This window comes from Ziziphus jujuba, chromosome 6, assembly GCF_031755915.1.
Source record: "Ziziphus jujuba cultivar Dongzao chromosome 6, ASM3175591v1".
Lineage (NCBI taxonomy): Eukaryota > Viridiplantae > Streptophyta > Magnoliopsida > Rosales > Rhamnaceae > Ziziphus > Ziziphus jujuba.
The window spans coordinates 6,187,419-6,205,244 of NC_083384.1; the positions used below are offsets into that span (position 1 = coordinate 6,187,419).

At 37.7% G+C, this 17,826-nt stretch overlaps 1 pseudogene; it reads right to left on the reverse strand.

Annotated features, from left to right (window-relative positions):
* Nucleotides 1-17,259, reverse strand: part of LOC125418930 (SH3 domain-containing protein 1-like) — a 166,584-nt pseudogene extending 149,325 nt beyond the window's left edge.
* Between the last annotated feature and the right edge of the window lie 567 nt (nucleotides 17,260-17,826).

Genomic DNA, 17,826 nt, shown 5'->3' on the forward strand with positions numbered 1-17,826 from the left:
CCCCACATGGGAAAAAAAGGGACCCAGCCCTGTTCTCCCTCTTCTTCTTCTTCCTCCTTCTTCTTCCTTCTCCTTCATTTTCTCTCCCTCCCGCCGTCTCTTTCTCTCTCTCCCGTGTTTATCTTTTCCGGCCACCCATTGCCCACACGTGCCGACCACCGTCCAAGCCCACATGCCGGCTAGCTCACCAGCCAAATTTGGCTGCCGGCCGACCAGCGACGCGCCCAGATCGGGTCGGTGAAATTTTTCCGGTGATTCTCGCCGTTTCCGGCCAGTTCAGTCCAAATAGCCACCCCTCTCCCCCTATTTTGGGTTCTCTGAGTCCAAATATGGCCTCCAATTTCCAAAATTCGAAGTGGTTTGTGAGATACGAAGCAATCAAAACCGGCCGAAGCTTTCCAGCCACCTCCGGCGGAATTGGGGTCGATAGAGACCGGATTTGTAATCCTCGTCGCTTAAGCTTCGATTCGGTATATTATTCGACTATTTTGGATAACGTTTGTGTTTGACCCCCTGGGTACCGGGTATTATTTACCCGATTAAAATATTAATTTATTTGACTGTGTGTGAATTGTGTTCTATGAGCACGGGTGAGTCGTGGAATTGATCCCATGGTGGATTATGGTTTAATTGCGTGCTCCAGGTGAGTGACCCACCTTTGAAAATATTTTTGGGGGTAATTAATTATATTTATGTCGTGTTAATTTGATATCTGTAGTTATGCTCATGTGGTGTACTTTAAATATAATCGGGAAAAATATTATTTTATATATATTTACCCATTGGTGCTAAATGGAATTTTAGGGTCATTAAGGAATTCCCGATTATTATTTTATTGTGATTAAATGGTATTTATTACACATGAGCAAGTATTTTCAGCAATTAATTGTGTCTGGATTTTATATTATTTTTGGGCATAATTGGTTTGAATATTTTGTGAAAATATTTGTTTAAATTGGGGGTTTAATTTTCATAATTATGCCCGTGGTATATTATTCGTTGAACCGCCTGTTGCGAGAAAAATTATTATTTTACTGTTATCGATGCTTTCGTACCGGGTTTATTAGTGAAAATATGTGGGATGGTAAATGTAAAAATTGGTATATTTCCCACGGTAATTTTGGAAAAAACGGTACGGTTGATTTAATAATTATTTTAGACGCACTCATACAGTATTGGTGTACTGGTGTATGTACACGTGGTTTAGCGCGCAAGTATTATGTCTTCCGTGAGTTGCCATTGGACCGAGGGCAGGCAAGTCTTATATATTGCGCATCAGCCGCCCCCCTCCTTGGCCGGGTTGACGGTTTCAACAGCGGTACTGTCGGGACGCCGAAGTGCCGTTTGCAAGTTTCTCTTTTTAATCTCCCCGCCAGTCGGTGCTCAGGACGCTGGGTATCGGAGGGCATTACTGGTATATGGTGTGGTGCGTCAAGTGTAAATTTTTCGGATAGAAATTTCAAACCCCAAAGAGTTCAAAAATTATTTACTATAATTTATTACATTTTAATTATATTTGGGATATTTATTTATTTTTTGTTTATTAAATTATTTGATCCCTTGGTTTTCGGGAAATACGAATGTCGGGTTTTGCGAAAATGTTTTAAAAGGGGAACATTTCCAATGGAGCGAATAGTGAGGGTTTTGAGAGAAAGTGTTACCTTCAAACATTTATTTATTTATTTATTTAATTGTTCGGTATTGATTAATTAAATCCCTTTATTTGGTATACTATTAATATTAAAGGTGTACAGTAGATAGGGTCACTCACTGAGATGATTAGCATCTCATAATTTTTAAATTCCGTTCCCCTAGGTCCAGGTTGGGATACGTTGATCGTCCGGGGCAAGCCCGACGTGTCAGTTCGTTGCCGAAAGTCCAAGAAGTATTTCTTCCCTTTTCCTCTCCATCCTGTATTACTTCTTTATCAGTCATTGTATAAATTCCACATTTATTTGTATAATGCTCTATATACTGTATTGGACGTGTAGTTATTATTTATGCACTGGGTTGCTGTTATTCTTTGAAGTGCTGTAAATTTGTGGAATCAATTTGTAGTATTGTGGGAGGAATAAGGGGATGAACATAGAAGTGTGTTTTTAGTGCAGGTAATTTTTGGTTAATCCTACCCTTAGGGGAGGTGCTGCCGGATTTTCCGTTGGAAAGTTCAGTGGTATTTCCCTGAAATCAGGGTTTGTCTAGGGTTCCGGGGAGGAATCTTGGACGGGTCCTGACATAATAACTTACGCGCTAATCCACATATACGGCCAGAACACCAATACTGTATGAGTGCGTCTAAAACCAATTATTAAATTTTTATTACCGTACCGATTTTCCAAAAATCACCGTGGGAATTATACCATTTTTCAAATTTACCATCCCACATTTTCCTTTAACATTTCCGGTACAAAACCATCGATAACAATATACCAATAATTTTTCTCATATCATAAAGTCCATCAAATAATATTCCACGGGCATAATTATCAAATTTGAAACCACCAATTTAAACAAATATTTTTCTTAAAATATTTAAACCAATTATGCCCAAACAATAATATAAAAAAAATCCAGACACAATTAATTAATGAAAATACCTTGCTCATGTGTAATAAATACAATTAAATCACAATAATGATAAAAAATCCATTAATAAACCAAATTTTCATTTAGCAGCAATAAACATATACGTACTTATAAAATAATATTTTTCCACAATTATATTTATATTTCCACCACATCAGCATAATTCTAGATATCAATTTAACACCAAATAAATATAATTAATCACCCCAAAATAGTTTTCAAGGTGGGTCACTCACCTTAAGCATGTATATCAATCAAGATCCTCTGTAGGATCAACTCCACTACCCACACGTGTACCTAAAACATCCACAATACATCAAACCAAATATATTAATATTTTAATCGGGTAACACCCAAATGGGTACCCGGGGAGCGAACACAAATGACAACAAAAAATGACGAGTACTATACCGAATTGAAGGTTGAGTGACGAGGATTACGAATCCGGTCTTACTTCCCGGAGATCGGATCCGAGGTGGCCGGAATCTCGCCGAAAAACTTTCGGGATTCAACTCTTCGATTCTCTCAAACCGTCACGAATTGGAGGAAAATGACACCGGATTTGGATTCAGGGGGTCGGAATTAGTGGAGAGGGACTCGGTACTCGCCGGAATAGGGATTTCTCGGGTGAGCCGTCGCGGTCACCGGAAACCGTCGCCGCCGGTGGCACATGCGTTGGCTGGTGTGTAACATCCCACCCCAAAGTACAACGGAAGTTTTCCAATTTTGACCGTTGACCGTTGACTTTGACTTTGACAGTTGACCGAAGGGGTCAAAAGTTGACTTTTTGTTCATGCAAAGTTGAGCTTTGACTCATGCATGGTTGTGAAGTACTTGTCGGTACGAGTTCGTAGACTAGCGGCACGTCCGATTTGGACATGTGGTTTGAAAGTTATGGATCTGTAGAGTTTTTCCAATATTGTATTATTTTAATATTATTTTTAAACGTGTAATATTGTGCCATGTGTGACTTATTAAATGTGACCATGTGTCACCATGTTGAGATGCCACATGTCAACCATGCTTATTACCAAATTATTTTATTGTTATTTTATGTAATAATATTATTTTTAATATTATTTAATTATTTTTATTTTATTTTATTTTCCTTTTTCTTTTTCTTTTTCTTTTCTTCTCCCCATGTGGGGAAAAAGGGGCAGGGACACGGGAGGAATTTCTTTTTCTTTCTTCTTCTTCTCTTTTCTTTTCTTCTCTCCCTCAGGTCCACCGGCCTTCACCAATTCCGGCCACCCATTGCCCAGACGTGCCGGCCATAGACTTAGCCCAGCCGCCGGCGAGCTCACCAACCAAATTTGGCGGTCGGTCGGCTGGCGACGCGCCCAGATTGGGCGGTGGAAGCGGCGGCAGCCATCCCTCTCTCTCCGGCCGAATCCGCCGTGCTCCGGCGCACCCAGGCTGCACTGACCACACCAACCGGCAGCCCATCATGCGAGCTTCGTCGAAGTGTGCTCAGGTCACCGGGGAAGCTATCGATGCGCAGGGAAACCTCCATGGAAGCCGGCGGCAGCAACTCGTTCGGTCACCGGATTCTTGCCGTTTCTGACCGGGTTCTCGGTCCTTTTCCCTTAATTTGGACCCTCTGATTCCGATTCTGAGCTCCAATTAACTCAACTCCCGTCGATTTGCAAGATACGAAGAGATCAAACCGGCCGAATCTTTCCGGCCAAATTCCGGCCACCACCGGCGAAATTAGGGTCAATGGAGATCGGTAATGCGATCCTCGTTCCACAAGCTTCGATTCGGTATATTATTCGACAATTTTGGTTAACGTTTGTGTTAGACCCCCTGGGTACTGGATATTATTTACCCGAATAAAATATTAATTTATTTGACTGTGTGTGAATTGTGTTCTAGGAGCACGGGTGAGTCGTGGAATTGATCCCATGGAGGATCTTAGGTTAATTGCGTGCTCCAGGTGAGTGACCCACCTTGAAAACTATTTTGGGCAATTAATTATATTTATGTTGTGTTAATTTGATATCTGGAATTTATGCTCATGTGGCGTATTTTAAATATAATCGGGAAAAAATATTATTTTATATATATATTTACCCATTGGTGCTAAACGGAATTTTGAGGTCATTAAGAAATTCTCGATTATTATTTTATTGTGATTAAATGGTATTTATTACACATGAGCAAATATTTTCAGTAATTAATTGTGTCTGGATTTTATATTATTTTTGGGCATAATTGGTTTGAATATTTTAAGAAAATTATTTGTTTAAATTGGTGGTTTAATTTTTATAATTATGACCACAGTATTTTACTTGTAGAACCTCGTGTTACGAGAAAAATTATTTGTTTATTCGTTATCAATGTTTTCGTACCGGGTTGTTAAATGAAAATAGGTGGGATGGTAAATGTGAAAATTGGTATATTTCCCACGGTAATTTTGGAAAGAACGGTACGGTTGATTTAATAATTATTTTAGACGCACTCATACAGTATTGGTGTTCTGGTGTATGTATATGGTTAGCGCGCAAGTATTATGTCTCCCTTGAGTTGCCATTGGACCGTGGGCAGGCAGGTTTGATATGGTGCACATAGCCGCCCCCCTCCTTGGCCGAGATGATGGTTTCAGCAGCGGTACTGTCGGGACGCCAAAGTGCCGTTTGCAAGTTTCTCTCTTTAATCTCCCTGCCAGTCGGTGCTCGGGACGCTGGGTATCGAAGGGCATCACTGGTATATGGTGTGGTGCGTCAAGTACAAATTTTTCGGATAGAAAATTCAAACCCCAAAGTGTTCAAAAATTATTTATTATAATTTATTACATTTTATTTATATTTGGGGTATTTATTTATTTGTTGTTTATTAAGTTAATTGATCCCTTGGTTTTCGGGAGGTACGAATATCGGGTTTTGTGAAAATGTTTTAAAAGGGGAACATTTCCAACGGAATGAATAGTGAGGGTTTTGAGAGAAAATATTACTTCAATTGTTATTATTATTTATTTATTTAATTGTTGATATTAATTAAATTCCTTTCATTGCTATATTATTACTATTAAAGGTGTTCAGTAGATAGGGTCAGTCACTGAGATGATTAGCATCTCACGTTTTTTGTCAGGACCCGTCCAAAATTCCTCACCGGAACCTTAAATAAGCCTTGATCCTAGGGAAACCCTACCAGATCCTCCAATGGAAAATCCAGCAGAACCTCCCCTAAGGGATGGACTTACCACAAATTACCTGCACTGAAAACACACTTCTATAAACACCCCCTTATTCCTCCCACAAAACTACAAGTTGTTCCACAAATTTCAGCACTTCTCAACAATAGCAATAGTCCAGTGCATACATAAAACATAAGTGTCCCAATAGTATACAGAGCTTTAAGAAGTGCTAATCAACAGAAATACAACAAGGATGAAAGAAATAATACACTGAAATGAAAGAGTACATTTCAGACAGTACTTGCAAACGGCACTTCGGCGTCCCGACAGTACCGCTGCTGAAACCATCATCCCAGCCAAGGAGGGGGGCGACTGTGGCCAATAACAAACTTGCCTGCCCACGGTCCAATGGCAACAACGGGAGAAATAATACCTGCGTGCTAAACCACATAATACTTGCGCGCTACCACGTGTCCATACACCAGAACACCAATATTGTATGAGTGCGTCTAAAATAATCATTATTAACCAACCGTACCGTTTTCCAAAATTACCGTGGAAAATACATTAAATTCTCACACTTACCATCCCACATATTTTTATTTAACAAATCGGTACGAAACATCGATAACACATAAACCACAATTTTTTCGAAGTACGAGGTTCAACAATAAAAATACCATGGGCATAATTTATAAAATTTAAACAAATATTTTCGTAAAATATTTAACCCAATTATGCCCGAAAAATAATACTTAAAACCACGTACAAATACTACCGAAATACACTTTGCTCATGCATAATAAATAAATTAAACCACAATAAAATTCATAATTAAATCGCACCACATGAGCATAATTTAAATACCAATTAAACATAATTAATTGCCCAAAATAATTTTTTTTAAGGTGGGTCACTCACCTTGAGCGCGTAAATCAACTAAGATCCTCCGCAGGATCAACTCCACCACTCGTACGCGCACCTAAACAACCACAGTGTACCAACCAAAAATATTAATATTTTATTCGGGTAATTCCCAAATGGGTACTCGGGGAGCGAACACCAAACGATAACTAAAAGTTACGAGTTATATACCGAATCGAAGCTCGAGTCATGAGGCTCACGGATTCGGTCTTAATTTCCGGTGATCGGACCCGAGGTGGTCGGAATCTCGCCGGAAAACTTTTCGGGTTTCGGCTCCTTAATTCTCCCAAACCGTCTTGAATTGGCGGAAACGGATGCCGGATTCGAGTTTAGGAGATCGAACACAGTGGACAGGAGCCGGCAGTGAGACTTGGTACTCGCCCGAACAGTAACTTCCGGTGAGCCGCCACGGTCACGGGCAACCGTAGCCAGATTTTTTGTAGATTTGTAGATCGAGGGGAGAGCAATCCAACGGGACCGGCGGTGAGGCAAATAGAGGCCGGACGGCGGAGAAATCGCGGTTTGAAGAATTCTGGTCCCCCGCCGGAAAAAGCTCCGATCCCGGCGCGTCGGTGGTCCGGTGGCCGTGAAATTTGGTGGGTCGGCCGGACTTGAGGAGGTGGTGATGGCTAGATGGCGCGTGTGGCCAGAAAATGGCCGGAAATGGGTCAATCGGCGGTGGGAAAAATCACCGCCGATCTTCGCCGCCTCGATCCGGGCGCGTCCGGTGGCCAATGGCTGTGACATTTTGGGGTTTTGCCGGAAATGGGGAGGCGCTTCTTGCTGGCCGGCACGTGTACAGTGAATCGGCCGGAAAATTTGAAAATCTCCGGTGGCCGATCGGACTCTCTCTCTTTCTCTCTCCTCTCTCTTTTTCTCTCTCTTCCCCGAGATTTTTGTCAAATAAAAGCCACCGTGTGACACTGTTCATTCCACGTGGACCAATCAAAAGCTGACACGTGGCATCACTGTGCACTTAAGCCAGATATAATAAAATAATACGGTATCCGGCGAATTTCAAACACCCATAACTTTTTAGCCAAACGTCCGATTCAAGTGTGCTGCTAGTCTATGAACTCGTATCGACGAGTACTTTACAACCATATAAGAGTCAAAACAAAATTACACCACAAGAAAAAGTCAACTCCCGGCACCTTTTGGACTGTTTGCACCTCAACTTGTTTTGCCCATAACTTTCAAACCGTAGCTCCGTTTTCGACGTGTTACTAGTCTATGAACGCGGGGTATCATGCACTTCGCCACGGTACCCTGGTCAACTAGAAATTCCAACCGGAGCAAAAAGTCAACTTTTGACCCGCTCGGTCAACGGTCAACCTCGGTCAACGTGCACGGATTCCGATGCGATTTGGGACGGGGTGTTACATTTTTAAATTCCGTTCCCTTAGGTCCGGGTTGGGAGACGTTGATCGTCCGGGGCGAGCCCGACGTCTCAGTTCATTGCGGAAAGTCCAAGAAGTATTTCTTCCCTTTTCCTCTTCATCTTGTATTGCTTCTTTATCTATCATTGTATAAATTCCACATTTATTATATAATGCTCTGTATACTGTATTGGACGTGTAGTTATTATTTATGCACTGAGTTGCTGTTATTTCTTTGAAGTGTTGTAAATTTGTGGAAACAAATTGTAGTAACGTGGGAGGAATAAGGGGACGTTTATAGAAGTGTATTTTCAGTGCAGGAAATTTTTGGTAAGTCCTACCCTTAGGGGAGGTGTTGCCGGATTTTCCGTTGGAAGGTTCGGTGGTATTTCCCTGGGATAAGGGCTTGTCTAGGGTTTCGGGGAGGAATTCTGGATGGGTCCTGACATGGTGGCTGAGATTTTTGGGAGTTTTATGGATCGAAGGGAGAGGGTCTCAACGGTATCGGCGGCGACAATAATGGAGGCCGGAATGTGGAGATCTCGGCGGTTGAAGGAATCGGCGTCGCCACCGGAAAAAGCCCCGATCCGGGCGCGTCGCTGGTCAGTTGGCCATGAAACTTTGGGGTTTGGCCGAGAATGGAGAGGCACTCTTGTCTGGCAGGCGCGTATGGCAAGAATCGGTCGGAAAATTTTGCAACTCCGGTGGCCGGCGATTTTCTCTCTCCTTCTCTCTGTTTCTCTCTCCTCCCTCATCGTTTTGCCAAATAAAAGCCACCGTGGGTGATACTGTTCACCCATGTGGACCTTTCAGATGTCGACATGTGGCGTCACTATGCATTTAAGCCAGATATAATAAAATATTACGGTATTTGGAAAACTTCACATGTCCATAACTTTTTAACCAGATGTCCAATTTAAACGTGCCACTAGTCTATGAACTCGTATCGACGAGTACTTCGACGAGTACTTTACAACCATATGAAAGTCAAAACAAAATTCTACAACTATAAAAAGTCAACTTCCGGCACCTTTTGGACAGTGTGAATCTCGACTTGTTTTGCCCATCACTTTCAAACTGTAGCTCCGTTTTTGACGTGCTACTAGTCTAAGAACTCGTGCCGATGTGTACTTCGTAAAGGTACCTCAGTCAACCTAGAATTCCATCCGAGTCAAAAAGTCAATTTTTGACCTTTTGGTCAATGGTCAACAGTCAAAATCAACGGTCAACGATCACCCTCGGTCAAATTTGAGAAAATTCCGATGTACTTGGGGACGGGGTGTTATATTGTCTGTTATCAAACAGTCCAAATCTTCTGCTCTTTGTCTCCAATAATATAATATTTTATTTAAACAGTAAAATGAAAATAAACGAAAGACAAAAGGACCAAAGCAATAAAAGGTTCTGTTTTTCCTTGACCAAAAAAAAAAAAAAAATTCTATGTCATTCATGGTTTCTAAAAATGTTATTCCTTAAAATACATATAAAATGTTTTTATTTTTTTTTATTTTTAAATACTTATCTAGAATGTATAGTTTATTCAATCAATTATCAGAGTTCATATTTTCTTAAATACAGATGCTACTTTACATCAATTGAAATTCCAATTGAGTATGTGCATATATCATTCCCCATGTTCATTGTATCCATGCATTTTTTAGAGTCATTATTCCCTCAAAAATAAGAGAAATCCTATTGTCAGAGTCTATAACATTTGAGTAGCCAGTTATCATAGTTGAGTAGCATCCATTCAAAGTGGCACTGCTATAGTGATGATCAGCATTTGTCAACTTTCTCCACACGTTATCATGGATACTACTCCAATTAAGTCCCTTAAACTGATCAGCTTTACGAATCTCAGTATAAACCTACAAATTATATAAGGATCATGCTATGTAATTGTATATATAAAAGATCCAAAAATACATTCACATTCAACACAGTCATTTAAATTAATATGATTTAAAACTAAAAACTTATATTGGAAAATAAAAAACTTTTAGTATTTATCACATCAATACGAATTTTTAAAAATTAGATTTACTTACGTCGTTGTTGCCGTTCCTGGTGTCGTTCCGTGGATTGTACGAAGACAATACCCAGTCAAAAGCATCTCCATTCTCATCCTGACCGCGATATATGGTAGCTGCAAATGATCCATGATTATCGAGACTCCTGAACGTGAAGAAATGCACCCCATTGACCATTTTCGAGCAGCAATGGGTATGGAGAATCCCCAATATGCCCTTCCCAATCATGGTACCCAACAAATGTTAATCTGTTTCCAGTTGCATTGTAGATGAAGTAAAGTGTGGAGATAGCGCAGCACCGTATTTTGGCTTCAAGCCCTCAACAAATTGCCGAGCGTTCTCAGCCTTGTTGTCTGCATCTTTCATCATCAGGGCTTCATAAGCTCTGTCTACTGCCGTTATGACCTCCTCATCTTAATGTTTGGTTCCTAATGGGTTAGCCGAACACGTTCAACGCCATTGTTTTTTTCCCAAGCTTTGAGAAATTCCAAAAGCTTTGAAAGTTATAATTTTATCAAAGTTAGTTGGGAATTATGCTTTGTCAATGGAAATAATTTGTAGTGTTTGTATACATACACATTATATGTGGCACGGGCATATATAATGTCTGTTTTCACAATAACTGTTTTGACACTGAAGATTGATCTTTTTCTTTGTTCCCTGGTTAACTTTCCTTGTATACATATATATCCTCTTTCATTACGCATGGTAGTTATTCCATGGTGATCGTAGCCTTCCATTTGTCTATTTTACCTTTGTCACTCGTCTTCATGACTTCACCACCTGCCTGCCCATATAATAATGCCAACAACTTTCCGTTTTTCAAGTATGCGATCGATCGACCTTAATTTATTCCATATACTGCCCCCTCTTTCACCTTTGCTCCATATATTCCGATTACATGGAGACTTTTTGGTGATGTTAACTTGTCTATTCATTTTATTCTTTCCATGTTTGCCCTCCGTCGTCATATAATGTATTTTGTCATGGAGATTTTTTGGTGATATTAATCTGTCTATTCATTTTGTTCTTTCCATGTCTGCCCTCCTTTGTCATATTATTTATTTTGTCCCCATGAATAACGAAGTCAAAACGAACAACAAAATCGTTATTGATCTTTATTTATGTGGAAAAAATAATCGAGCTAATTTTTCATTAATTGTAGTGTCACTTCGAATGCGTTTGATGAATACATAATAATTAGGGACAGCCTCTCTCTCTAAGTTTTAAAATTCATTATATGTTATGCATCAGTTACCACAACGTCCAAGTTTGAAACGTTTAATAAACTTTTAAATTTTTTTAATAAATTGGGGACAAGGGATTTTAGTCTGAGGTCCCCAGCCTAGGATCTGAAATTATCAGCATCAGTGATAATTGTTAAATGACAGTTTGATAATTATTCCATTAATATAAACTTGTATAAATTAAATAAAGACATTATCCGCACATGAGTTCATATTTTCTAAAATAAAAGTGCTATCGTAGATAAATAGTGATATCAATTAGTAATATTATTTCATTCCTTAATATTTGCTGTGGAAAAATAATCTAGCTAATTTTTCATTAATTTTAGTGTCTCTCCAAACGTGTTTGATGAATACATAAAGCAAATAATTATGTCAATCTCTCTCTAAGTTTGGAAATTCACTATATGCATAAAGTTACCTGGGATAAAAGATTTTCGAAAATTATTATCAATAATAATTGTCAATTAAACTATTTCAAAGAGCTGAAATGTTTAATAATAATTATTCAAATAATATAAACTTGCATAGATTAAATATAGACATTATCTGTCTATGATTTTCAAATTTGTTGAAAATACAAATGCTACCATATCTAGTTTATTCATTCATTTTCTAGAGTTCTTATTTCCTAAAATACCAGTGCGTGGTCCCAATTAGTAGCATTATTTCATTACTTGTTATTTCATTGTGTCCATGCATTTTCAAGGGTCATTATTCCCTCAAATACAAGAAAATGTTTGTGTGAAGCGTTGGTACCAATTAGCATTGTTCGCTATCAAGCCATTCAGATCTTCTCTTCTTGTCTCCAATAATATAATATTTTATTTAAACAATAAAGTGAAAATAATTCCTGACCGGAAGAATAATAATAATAAAAATAAAAGATTCTGTTCCAGTCATGGTTTTCAAAAAAACCTTATACTTTAAAATAAAAACATATATATATATATATATATCTAGAATCCAGTTTATCAATTCACTCATTTTTCAAGTTCATATTTTCTCGAATACAAATACTACCATATATCAATTGTGATCCCAATTGAGTAACATATGCCATTCCTCATTTTCACTCCATGCATTTTTGGCAGACATTATTCCCTCAAAAATAGGAGAAAAATCATTATTCTCTCAGAAACAGGACTATTCCTAGTCCTATCGGTAGCGTTCACATCTATAAGATCTGACTAGCCAGTTATCACAGCGGATAGCAGCATCCATTCAACGTGGCGCTGCTATAAAGAATCCCCAATATGCCCTTCCCAATCATGGGACCCAACATGTTAATGAGTCAGCCCTTAAACATCTTCTTTGGTATCTCAAAGGCACTCATTCTCTTGGGCTCTTCTTGTGTCAGAATTCTCCTCTTAATCTCCAGGCATTTTCTGACGCTGACTGTGCTGGAAATCGTGATGACAGCACCTTCACTTTTGCTTATGTTATCTTCCTCGGCCACAATCCCATTTCCTGGACTTCTCGCAAGCAGAAATCCATCTCTTGATCCTCTACCGAAGCGGAGTATTGCTCTATCGCCCACATTACTTCTGAATTATGTTGGTTACTTTCTCTTTTGAAGGAATTGAATGCTACTCCTCTTGTCACTCCTATTGTGTATTGTGATAATTTAAGCACGATGTATGTTTGTGCCAATCCTAAGTTGCATTCGTGAATGAAGCATGTGCTAATTGACTTCCATTTTGTTCATGATCATGTGACTGCTGGCTCCCTTCGTGTTGCTCATGTTTCCATTCATGATCAAATTGCTGATGTTTAACCTAAGCCACTGTCTAGTTCCGGCTTTCAGCTTCTATGTTCCAAGCTATGTGTTCTTCCCAGACCCACTTGCTTGAGGGGGGTACATGAGTGAATATCTATCTATATTTATTATTTATTTGTATTTATTTGTTTTGTTATTATCTCGTGCTGTATATACGTGTCTTACTAGGATATGTGTTCTTTATATATGTATACCTGGTTGTTAGGCTTATGATGTATATATACCATTACTCAACTTAATGAATAGTATCTTTTACGTGCACTCTGTTTGCCTTCGTTCTTCTGTTAGGATAGAGAGTAAAAAAAGTTACCATTGTAAGAAGCCTATGAAAGGTCATCTACTACTGCTGATCCTCAACTGACAACATAACAGCAGTCGCTTCTTTGCCAAGTGCCACAGTAAAAGATTTAAGGTCAGCAAGTTTTGCTTTTGCACTCTGAAGCTTCACAGAACTCTCACAAGACATAGAAAAATCCCTAGTTTTTGGTCGACGCCTCAAAACGTCTGTAACCTGATAAGAAGATATTCACTATAAATATGCAGTTTTCTACACCAGTGTTTACTCCTAAACTTGAGATTAGTAATTACCTGAGCCTCCACATCCTGACGGAGTTTATCATAACAGTAAGCCAAGTGACCAGCATTTTCCAAAGGAGCTCCATTTATTTGTGTCCGTAATGACTCACAAACGTACATATTTAAAACTTGTGGCCTAATTACAAACATAAAAAGAAACAGAGAAGATGAACCTTAAAATTTTAGTAGACAATAATAAAATATTCCTACACTCATTTCTTATTCCTTGTACTAAACAAGTTTTTCAAGTACTTCGAATACATTCCTTATTATAGTTAGAGAACAAAAGAGCTCTAAGCATGGTTAAAATCACTAATGTCCTCTGCACTCAATACAAATAGCTTTTGATAGAAGTAGTCCATCACAAATGTAACATTTCATAGAAGTTGTTACGGATCATTAACTTTTGCAAAACCCACAAAGAAGTAAAAAGGAATAACACAACAAATTATTTGAGGTGGTACACCTCCTGACGATATATAACACCAATTATAATATTGGGATTGTTTCACAAGCAAAACACAAAACTAAACTGAGAGAATCCTACTTCATATCCCTCCATCGTAGCATCTTTAATGACAAAAAAATGTAGCCGGATACGAATAGAAAATGTAGCCACACAAACATCAAACATAAGTAATAAGTCTCCGTTCCTACAACCTAATAGGCATAAAAATTGTCTTTTCATCTCATAACCTGTCAACAAAACATAAACTCTTCTTTTTAGAGTTTCCCTGCCCAACCTTGAAACCAAGGATCTCCACTCTAAAAGCTCAAGTCCAACACATAAACAAATCTAAGAAGTGCCCTCTTTCAGAAATGCCAAAAGCAAATTTTTGCATTTTTGTCCGCAAAAATCTAAAACTGAAACACATTCAAGTGCTGTGTGTTTTTCAAGGATGATGCCATGAGATTGCCAAAATGTTTCGCATGAATAGTTTAGCAAAGAAATTACCTGATCATTAAGGATCTTAAGAAGATCTTCCCTCTCCTTTTCAATTGCATTATGTGAGGTGCCAAAGTTGATAGACGCTCTTGCAAGAGGAGCGTGAGTGCTCTGATTCTCAGATTCATATGTACAGCAATCTTCAGCCCGCTTCCTCAATAAATTATTTAAGGTGGAACTTATATGCTAGCCTTGTAAAAGGATGTTATGTACATGTTCCATGCAAGGTTCATGTAGGAATTGTCTGTATGGTGTCCAGGGAAGACTTGGTCTTTGGACTTAGTCTTTGTTGGTTAATTTGTTTTAATATTTTGTTATCATTATTTCCGGATTGTTAGCCACTAGGAAGGTGGAGTTGTGTTTTCCTAGTTTTATGTTCAATTGTTATTATGCTTATATTTAAGTTGTTTTAGGATTAATAAACATATACAAGTTGAATCCAGAGTACTTTCCTTCCCTTATCTTCCCTCTTCCTCTATCTAATTTCACTACCCAACAAAGGAACACATTAAGCAGACAAGATAACTAGTCTCACCTATCTCCATTTGCTTGCAGCTTGTAGAAAGAAATCTTTCAACTCCACGTACAATACTCCACTGAAAGTGCTGCACAGCATTATCTATAATTAGAATTTAGTCAAAATAACCATTGTTCCATGCTACCTGATGGTACATTGCAAAAATACTCCTAAAGATTAAAAATGCTGAAACATAGTTAATATTAACTAACAATCTAACATCATAAAGCTTAGGAACTACACCTTAGCTTCCCTTATAGAGATGTACAAATTTTGAAGTTGTTGGTGGCACAAAATTTCAGCTTCATCAACCATAACAGCATCATTATTTCCCAATTGTCTCAATATTGCCTGCAGAACAATGAACATCGAAATCAAATTCAAAACTTATGATGCCTAAAGGTCGTATTTGGCACGCCATATTAGACGGTCTAAGGACTCTGGATCCTTCTAATACTTTTTGTCATAACAAACAATCATGTGTTTAGTATGACAAAAAGTATGCATGAGCTAATAGACCCAACTCAATACAATCTAATCTATATAATAACAGTAATTTGTCATTAATTCATTCGATGGAAAAAGAAAGGCTAAGGATCAGAGCAAAACACATATATTTGATAAACTATCGAGTAGTTACAAATAACCCCTCAAAGTACGATACATTTCCCGCATTCTATAATGTAAAATTTCTTTATGATCAATATCCGAACTTACGTTTAAAAGAATATATATATATATATATATATTCCCTCAATCTAGTGTTGTAACATTTAACCCTTAGTACAGCCGAAGTTTGAAACGTTTAATTATTATTCAAGTAATATAAACTTATATATGTGATGTAGACATTATCTATGGAAGATCTTAAATATTTCATGACATATAGAAAATTTTAAGTTTAGTATAACAAGTTATTTTATATGATGTATGGATGTGATCCAACGATGTATTTAATTAAACTAAATTAGTTAATTTATAGATTAAAATGAAATAATCAGTCTCCCATGAATATAACATTTTATTTAAACAATAAGTGAAAATAAATAAAAGACAAAATAACCCAAGAAATAAAAGGTTTTATTTCAGTCTGATTTCTATAAAACCTTATTCCTTAAATTACATATATAGTTTTTTTTTTTTAAATAAAAGAAAGAAAAGATAATACATTATTCACTCATTTTTCAGAGTTCATATTTTCTAAAATATAAGTGCTACCACGCATAAACTGCGATCCCAATTAAGTAGCATTATTTTCCTTCTTTAATGTTTCACCGTATCCAAGCGTTTTTAAGAGTCATTATTCCCTCAAATATAGGACAAATCCTATTGGCCGTGTTCACATCTATAACATCGGAGTAGCCGGTAATCACACTTGAATAGCATTCATTCCACATGTCGTTGCTATATTGATCAAACTTGCTCAACTTGTAATTATAAATACTGCTCCAATCAATTCCCTTGAAGTGATCAGCTACACGAATCTCAGTGCATACCTACAAAATTATCCAAAGGATCATGGTGTATGATTATATAGTCCTGCTATAAGTCTACAATTTTTCCACGGAAAATTTTATTTATATAAATAATCATTATTTAAAATAAAAAAATTATCTTTTATAAAATAAAAATTCTTAATATTTGTCACATCTTCTCAAAAAAAAAAAAAAATTGCTACTTACGCGGTTGTGGTCGAGCGCTCTATCCCATGGATTGTACCAAGCCAACATCCAGTCAGAAGCATCTCCATTCTCATCCTCGCCACGATATATGGTGGCTCCGATGGATCCAGTAAACGATGGAATATTGTGGACGTGAAGAAATGCACCCCATTGACCAGTTTCGAGCACCAATGGGTATGGAGAATCCCCCATATGCCTTTGCCAATCATGGGACCCAACATATGTTAATCTGTTTCCTGATGCATTGTAAATCAAGCAAGCCGTGGTGACTACAACAGCACTATATTTTGGCTTCAAGCTCTCAACTAATTTCCAGGCGTTCACATCTTTGTCGTCTGCACTTTTCATTATCAGAGCTTCGTAAGCTCTGTCTGTTGCCGTTATCTCCTCTTGATATTTCGGCATCGCCTCTAATGTTTGGTTCGTAATGGGGATGCCAAACACGTTGGACGCCATTTTTGCTTTTTGAGGCTTTGAAACTCTCAAAACTTTGACGAAAGCTTTGAAGTTGGAATGCTTTATAAGACAGTATTGGAGATCGTTTGTTTATACATGTGAAGAATCAGAAAGGCAGCATGATCTAACGTCTGTTTACACAATTGCAATACAAAAAGTCAATTATTTAGTCTTTCTTTTATTATGAAAAAATGTTCTAGTTTTTCAAATTTTATATAGTAAATGCGCATGATGAATATAAGGTCGTCATATCAAATTTATAGTCATTGACTTTCTTTTTTTTTTGGGGGTCTTTGGCCACTCATTGTCCGAGGATTATAGCATCATTCTTGATTTTTGGCCAAACAAAATCATTGGGGTTGCAGTTAACCAGCACTTTATTGGTGAATTTGCTAATGTCTAACAAACTTTTTATCCAAAATTCTATAATATATAGTTTATGAAGCACTTATGCAATAAATACTAAAAAAAATTTAAATAGTTAATTATTTAAAAATTATTTTGTCCACATAAAATCATGAAAATAGAGTTGGGAAAGTACTTTATCCCTTCAGATATTTTTAAAAG